The following is a 9403-nucleotide window of genomic DNA, read 5'->3' on the forward strand; positions in this document are numbered from 1 at the left end:
AAAGTCAGCGAGTTATTAATTATTAAAAATCGCTGTCTTAGGCCGGCCCACTGCCCAATTCAAACGTGCGGCGAGATCGATCGATCGTTACAACTCTCTGCGCGCCTAGTAACGATCGATCGATCTCGCCGCACGTTTCAATTGGGCAGTGGGCCGGCCTAAAACAGCAATTTTTAATAATTAATAACTCGCTGACTTTTGCGAAAATTGCAAAATGGTAGAGAACTTTTCGACTTAGTCTAGTCCACTCTATCCCACAATAAGCGTTGATGCGGGTATTACATAACACCCTGTATATCCTATTATTTATTAATAATATAATAATTTTTATTGTGTCCTCCTTAGGGTTACAATCTCTACACTTTATCTTTTACATTTTTCAACTTAGTCCAAAACGTAGTCTAAACTTAAATCTACCACTTAAACTATATATTTCGAGGGTTTGCGAGTTTTCTCGCTCCTCCTCGCCACACGTCTCTTCCTCTCCAGGGACTTCCGCTTCCGGCTGCCTTTCTTAATCATTTTCATAAAAGACACTACTTGCTTAGATTTGGCCCATTTCTCTATCCTATTATTTATTAAAGATTGATGTAACATTTAATTTATACCCGTTATCAAACCGCACTGTGCTCTCGAAGCTTCTTTCGATCTGTCGCTTGTTAATTTCATTATCGAGAATTGCTATCCATTTACTCCCAAATTGTTTCGTGTATTCGGTTACGTCCGGTGACAAATTACGCACAGCTACGTCTACACTTGTTTGATACGCGAATCTTTGCATTGATCAAAACTCTAATACCTTTGCACTTACATGTTTATAAGTTCCATAAGACGCAACGTGTTATCTTCGTCTCCTATTTTTATGCAATTTTATCCGTCTTGTCTTTCTCAACTTTAGTTGAACAGTTGTACAGATAGTGTCTAATATGTAATAAACATGTGCTACAATATAACAGAATATATTGAAACGACAAGAATCGTAAGGTTTAAATATGTGTGTAGGCATATAAATATATGTATGCTAATCGAGTACTACAGTCAAGTTAGCGATGACATGCACACCTGTTTTAAAAAGAGAACCAAATCGAAAACGCGGAAATGAATCTAGGTATGTTACCGTTTGAAAAATATATTACTGTAGTCATGTTATTGTTATCTCTTCTGCTATTCGTTATTCTCGTGGCGAAAACGGTGCAAGTAATCATCTTTCTGACAATATCAATAATGGAGAGAATGAATTATCTGAAGTAGCGGCACTGTGAAGGGTAACATTTATTGGAAAAATTCTCTCAACTTTTTACTCCCTTTGATATCCGAATTATTTGATATACGCGATATACGGCAGTGATACTCGTACGTTGCACTTTTTCTTATTTTATACCCTTTTGTATGACGTTATTTCGATTTAATCATTCACGATTCGCAAATAAAACAAAAGTGATTATCTTTTCGTCTCGTAGAAATTAAAACTTTATCGAACTGGTGCTAATTATTAATTATTATTATTTACAAATAATGTCACGTACATACACACGCAATAACTATTGTGATATAAACCTCGATGATGGAGTAACGTAAAAACAAACGAATGAATTTACAATTAAAAAATCTATAAAAGACAGGAAAATGTTTGCAATATGGATTTTAAATATATCTAATTTCTATGAACTTTATATATGTGCATATAAAATTAAAACAAACTATATTTATCTCCGTTAAATTTTTACAAATTTTTATCCGGACTTTTATTCAATTTTATTATTTTCACTAACACACTGTACATATTGCGTTATCGTCGACAAGACATCTAATAAGAATAATAGAGATAAATATGCATCACGTTGCAAGAAAGACAATCGGACTCGAAATCTGGGTGCGCCCCGACATTGCGGCTGAATGCGCCAGGTTGATCCAAGGCTGCTCAAAGTCTATGTATTCGCCGCGGACGAGAAAATCCTCCCTAACAGCATCTGAATATTGCAGCCTCATCCACTCTGACGCATCCACTTCACGAGCTCCGCTTACCCTGCTCGCGCGCGGGGGGTTTACAACTTACTTTGACGACCAACCGCTTCATCGAAAGCACGCACAACAAAAACTTCGGCAATAACAAAAAGTTGGCGTACGCCAACCGTGAAGAGTCGAGCGAGACAAAGAACGTGCCAATTCAAGCGTCTCAAGAAAATAATTACCGGCAAAATATCCAAGAATCGTTAACATTATATCGCGTTCGCATAATTGTCGTCGGGTTGTTGAGCGCCACACATTTAATTTTTAATCTTCTGAAATTCAATCCAATTGGTCCAATTGGTGAGACGCCCGCCTAGAGTGTAGGAAGGTCCAGATTCAAACCCTGGCTGAGGTAATATGTTTCGCAAGGAATTTCTTTAATTAGAATTTGCCGGCCATTGGTCGTCATGCAATTTTTCTACATTATAAAATATTGATTACAAGAAGAATATTATTGTCGCCAGTAATCGATTAACAGCAGGAAAGAAATTATTTCACGACTTTAAACTGGCTAAGTGGTTTAATTTAACAAATTATTCCAACCCTTCGACCGTTCCAACCCTTCGACCAACCGGATTGTGGTCCTTTTCAAGGAAATATACAATATGTAGACTTAAAATTGTGAAAAGATGTCATCCGTCTTTGGATATCGGTCGGAGAAAACCGTGATCGAAGGCACGTTTATCCGACACAACCGCCACAGTAGGACTAACTAAAGTAAAATATTAAAACGAACAATACCGTGTTGTTTTTGAAATTTTTATCGAATCGAAACTCTACTCGCAACAGCGTTGTACAAAATTGCAAATGTTTGCCGATACTACGTGCAATTAGTAATTAAGTTGATTTTATTTTTAAAGATAATGTGACGATGACGCAGAGAGAGAGATTCAATGGGGATTTGACAGAAAAACATTTTTCCGCATTTAACTAAACTTGTTAATTTCTCTATTAACTTTAATAATTTATTTTTATTAATTTATTTATTTGTAGAATCTCAGTGTGAAATTATCTGTGAAATAATCGACAAAATGGATAGTTAGTATTATGATATTTTTGTTAAAAGATATAACATATTCCATGAACAGCTAAATTTGTTATTATTTCGATGTTACGTGCATATCGGATATTTTAAAATATTTAGTTCCCGCCAAAGGCGAAGCAACACTGACGGATCGTTTTGTAGTAATCGGCTTTTGTTCGACGGAAACAGCGGTTGAGTTTCAAAGTTCCGATCCCGGCAGTGAATTAGATTGTCATTGCTCCTTAACCCTCTTCCACTTTAAGCGTTTGTTAAGCTTTCAAATAAGTCCAGCAACGCTCCAGGCTTCAGCCCCCGGGATCGATAGAGTTGTTTTCGCTGTCTCCGGACACCCGCAATCCCGTCTGGAATAATATTTTGTCGATTGTAGACATAGTTGTATTTCAATCTAGATTATTTTACACGGCTTGATCAGCCCACAGAGTTACATTGATAATTTCGACAGGCACGAAGAACGTTTTCGCAAAGGCTTCGTTGTCGAGTCTCGATTTATCGCAGCTGATAATAGAACGGGCTCTGGTAAAGCTCGGCCGTTTCGCGATTTTTCACCATCTACCTTCGCGACGATGGATATAAAGACTTCGTCCACGCGCGGAGTAATATCCGCTCGACTGCATTAGCGGTTGCTCGTCGTCGTCGCCCTGATGAGATTAGTACTTAAAGCCTATCAGACCCGTTTCCCGACCTCGGTCTATTTATTGTCAGGGCGCATCCGAAGACGCGAGTGGATGGATCGAAGCGCCGAGCAGGAAACACGGCGGGGCGGTAATCGACCACTTTAGCCGAAAATGTCTCACCTCCATTAGCGGCGACAAGACGTCGAACGTCTTACGTATAATCTCGTATAAACGAGGGAAGATCGAGATACGACAGCCACGGAATTTAAACTGCGATTGACCCGATGGGAAAGCCTGCCCCTCCCCACCCCCTGATACTATTCGCGCGGATGACGAGGTGTTGCACGAAGATAACTTCTCTTATCCGAAAGCGAGACGCGCCGAGAATGCAGTGCTTCTTAAATCTCCCATCGCGACCGAATGTGTGTGCAGGGCGACGTTTTAAAGCCTGCATAAAATTGCCTTCCCCACGACAGCCGATCTGTCCATTCGAAAATCGGTTTGCTGACATTACAGCTTTTCCGCTCGTACGCATTACGTTTAATTTACATTGAAACACATTACTAACAGTATTATATAACCTTCACTCGTACATTTACTTTCAATCGAGAGACATTTGTACTAACAATATACCGTGACAGCTTTGTCCGAGATAAAAACTAGAGAATTATTGCGATAGCGATATTCACTTACAATTAGTTTTTATACAGGGTGTACTAAAACCACCGGATATCCTTTTAATCAGAAATTGTTTAGAAACTTTCAAGACAAAACTTGTAATACAAAAATGTCGAAGCTGTAATAGCTTTTAAATAATAAGCGATTACATTTCACAAATGACAGGCCTGAGATTTCGCGCGCTCAGGTACGGCGAATTAATTGTTCCACTTGTTATCTTTAACCATTTCTTTTGTTAACTTTGTGTAACGTCTTATTAATAAAAGGGAGGGGTTCACTATGATGGGCATCTTGATCAGACTGATATCTTTCGATTTAGTCGATCTCCGATATTCTGAGTGGACTTGGAATTTTCAGTTAGATTCAATCTAGTCTCCTGCCTCTCTTTATCCTCAAGTTTTCAAAAGAACCGGATCATCGTCTTCCCAAATATTTTCTGTCCCGTTAAACGGTGACTTTGGTTCTCGCTCGCTCGCGAAACACATAGGAACACTTTCATCACTCGTCATGTCGCCGTGCCTGAGCGCGCGAAATCTCAGACCTGTCATTTGTGAAATATAATCACTTATTATTTAAAAACTATCACAGCCTCGACATTTTTTTATTAGAATTTTCCTCTTGAAATTTTCTAAGGAATCTGCGATTAAAAGGATATCCGATGGTTTTAGTACACCCTGTATATTCTTATATTTTGCGGATAAGGCGACTGAAATAAATTCTTTTCTAACGATTAACGTAATTTATACTAATGTATTAAAATTATGACAAGCTCGTGTAATTATTATACAATTATAAACTATATCGTTGACAAGACTATGTTAAAATAAGAACCGCGTATAAAATGCTACGCTGAAAAGACTTTGCATTGACAAGAAGCAAATTGTATACGACATTACGTATATTGTATGAATATTACATTTTCTATTAAAAGTTTCCACAATTTAGAAGATAACTGCCAAAGTGACGCGACGAGCTTACATAATAAATGAATCAATTCGAGACTGGGACAAATTGTCTTAGAGAATTTACGTCATGACTCATGATTATAGATGCGACGTTTAATACTTGAGCCTCGAGTCTTCCCATCGTATCGTCGTACGTCGAGTTTAAACCGATCGTCATTTTACAGATAAATCCACTTCAACGCTAATTGTATTTCTAGACACCTCTATAAACGTTTGTAGCACGAAGGAGCATTTGATTTTCATCGAACTATTAAACTACCGCCAAGAAGAACAACGTTGACATTTAAATTTATTATTAGAAGTATTAAGCTTCGAACGCGTCCTTTAAATAGACGTAGAACATTTTGGTTAACATAATTACAATAATTACGCATTATTTTGCATATTAAGAAAGTTCTCTAACCCATCGTAAATCTTGCGCGTTCTTTCGTGAACTTTTAATACCAAAGTGTTATGCCCCTTTCATTAACTTCGCAACGGTAATATCTCTCGTAATATTACTTATCGTGCTGAACATGATTTACTGTTACCGAATACAGTCATGCATTTACGTGACTTACATTTTCCGATAACATTGCTTTGAACATGATAAAAATAACCGATGCTGCATTTATCCTCCCATCTCTATGCCGGTCATAAACTGCAGACGTTGCAAACGGTTGAAAGCATGAGTGAACAAAATATTCACTTTGCTATTCCGATATTAGTCCGCACTGTGAATGCATAGTATATTAAAAGGGAAGAGACAATATAAGAATATTGAAGCTTTACAAGGCGATCTTTCTGCCGTCTAAAATAATTCCCATAATATCCCACGTACAACTTTTATGCATTTATATTCTACTTTGCACTTCTTCTTTATTTTTTCATCTCACTACGACCTGATTTTCGTTATTTTTCGCATTCGGAGTGAGCGTTCGCCTAAATGGTGCCCGGTATTTGTCCTTTGTCGATATTAACTCCCACGTGAGAACGTGGAACTCCGATGATCGCGCGCGATCGCGAATCCAATTATACAGCCGCGCCGGGCGTGCCGCCTTGAAATTATTAATCAGAGATCGTATTCGATTCGTACTAATCCCGTATTACATCTCGCTTTATCGGTTTCCATCTCGGGCGCGGGCTATTCTGCACGCTCGCATTTCCCTGCAATCCAGCACTCCCGACTTTCGATGGAGCGGAAAATTCCGTTGCGGCGAGCAGCGCACGGTGTGACGAAAAAAAAAAAAGAGCTGACCGTAAATTCATTTCCCTTCTGCGTGTGTGTTAATTATAATTTATTATTTAAGCGATTACGACAAGATTATCGCAGCGATACAGGGCGACAGTTTACGGCAACTACGACGAAATTATTTGAGATACGTCGATCGGTCTTTCTCGGTTGAAACAAAAGGAACTTTCAATTTAACATTCAACTGCATCCTTTGTAAGAGAATTTTCTGTAATAATTTTCACAAGTAAATTAAATTAAATTAATACAAGGAACTTTTATACGTGTATATTCTATGCAAAGGATCCGTAGAGACGTCGAGTCAAAGCAAACTTTACACGTGCCGGAGGACCGATAGGGATATACGTTCGAGTTTTGTTGTGGCAGTGACATATCTTTAGGCAAGAGTTAACTAAGTCCTGTGAATAGCTCGAATACAATGTCTGACGAGGCGCGAAGATTTACTCGGGTCTAACTTCCGCTTTCTCGGTAATGATATAATACCGCTTAATCATATCGCAGCACATCTCTTACACGCTTATGTTCACAAATTAATTGCTGCGCTTGACAATATGGCATTCTGAACTGAAATTTCCGCAAGCATTAATACTGTCGCTGTTATACGAATCCGTGAAAGAAAGCGAGGAGAGAAGAGACAAATAGAACTGTTTATCTTGCGAAATGCGTCTACGTGAATTAGAAAATAAAGATTTGCACGATCTGAACGCTCGTATTTTTGTAAATATTTAAATAAACTTTGTATAGCTTCGTAAAACCTGACAGATTTGATATATTTCTGTGCGCTTTAATACAGAATCTCAAATACCTCCGCTTTCGCACAGACTTACTTAAATCAGAAAATGAAAATGTCAGCGTCTGTATTTTCTTCATGAACAGTCGAGTAAAGTGTAACATGTTTCCACGCGTTTGCTACAATTACTGGCATCATTTGTCACACGTGCGCGCGCGTGTACGGACTCAAAGAAAGAGGGTGTAACTTATTTTGCTCTATGCTTTATATTTTGCTACATATTTTGCTTGTCTCGTCCCTCGTAATCGTGCAAAATTGAAACGAGTTGTTTGGATTACGCCAAGAAGGAATAACTTGTCACGATTCGGTTTCCACACGATGAAGAAATATCGAAATGTAAATGGACGAGTTCCTTCTCTAGACTAATCGATTTCATTCAATTGAAGAGTATTACGCGCCCAGACATGTGAGTTTTATAAAAGATGAAGAAGAGAGAGAAAGGAAAAAAAGGGGAATGCGACGCGCGAAATTGATTCTCTTCTGCGTTTACTTAATTTATAAAAACTAAGATTTAACGCTTATAGTAGACTTTCTCTTTGTGATATTGAAATTTTCTGTTGATGGCAGTTTCCAAAGAGTGCAACGTAAAATATTTTCTAATAATTCGAGAGACTTTTCGACACAAGACACTGCAAGTTTTTGTATCACAGAGTATTTATAATTAAAGATACTCGATTGTCGCCAAACGAGATTCATGATGTAAAGGGAAGTTGAATGATTTCTTCTTGTTTCATAAGCTGGAACAAACGCTTAACCGAGACTTTGACGCTTAAGCACGTCTTCCTAGCTTTCATGTTGTCTTCACCGCTATAAAACTTTACCTTGCAGCCTTCGGGATAAATAAGTCCACCCTGTTCTTCAACGACGAGCTGGAAGACTTGCAATTCTAAAAGCGATAGTTTGCAACCTTCTTTAAGCACTACGCAGCTTCATTATTTATGAATGATTGTAACATTAATATTATTAATACAAGAGTATTCAAGTGTCGACGGCGATCACAGTGTACTAACGAACGTGCCGCAAATTGCTGGAGAAGCGCCCGAGGTTTCTCTTTCCTTCCCGTTTCTCTGTCGCGTCTTCTTTTTTTGTTTGTCACAGAAACGCGAATAGCAGTACGGTACACACGATTTATGGCGAAAATAAATACCTATTAAAATATCGATTGACGTCACTCGGTTTTCCGATACCATGGCACGGCCCAGATAGAAAACGCATTTAGCGGATTTCGCGAAAATTATTGTTCTCTTGTTTTAGAGAGGGTAAACGCACGCGGGAAAAAGGCAGCGCAAGATACACGGAGGAGCTTTGGCGTAGCTTCAAATACGGAACATCTGAGATTTCTCATACTTTCTTTTGAAGTGAAAGGTAAGAACAAAATGTGAGATAGATTTCGCCTTGAGAAAAAGCCTGAGAAGTATCCAAGAAATTTGGCATTTTCCGCGATGCCGATTAGTTTTCTCGAAGTGCGATATGCTTCACTTCTCTTTTAGATTCGTGTCATGCTTCAGCTCGCATGTAAATTTTGACACTTATGAAAAAATATCCTTAAAGAAAGTTAGAGACTAACCAAAAAGTTAAAGAAAAGGAAGTTAAAGTTAAATATTTAATTGAGTGAAGGGAAATGAAAAAAAATCTTATTCTTCTAATGAAACACAACGATAACTAATCTTCTTTTCACAAAGGTATATAAGATATTTAATTATTGACGCTGTTCCGCGGTGCTGATTTTCTCGCTTGGCTTTGTACCGCGAGTAGCTGTTAGTGCGGAGATCATGTAATATGTATTTTGACAGAGTGTCAACGTCAGATTACGTCTTCTTTACAAGAAGAAAATCTTAATGCGTAAAGAAATTCCTGAATAAATTAAATTAAAACCAAATAGCGCGCGCAATGCTATTTCCAACAAAGTATTTAATACCAATTTATATTACTATTAAAGTAAATAATTCGCTAATTTGCCCATAATGAATGAAGATTTGCAATTTAGTAATATACATTTGTATACACCAACTATTGAGGTAAAATCTCTAATCTTAGTAATTAGAATTTAAGTAACAACGATTTTTGTTT

The sequence above is a fragment of the Vollenhovia emeryi genome, unplaced genomic scaffold (assembly GCF_000949405.1).
Source record: "Vollenhovia emeryi isolate VEMERY1.0 unplaced genomic scaffold, V.emery_V1.0 DF939196.1, whole genome shotgun sequence".
NCBI lineage: Eukaryota > Metazoa > Arthropoda > Insecta > Hymenoptera > Formicidae > Vollenhovia > Vollenhovia emeryi.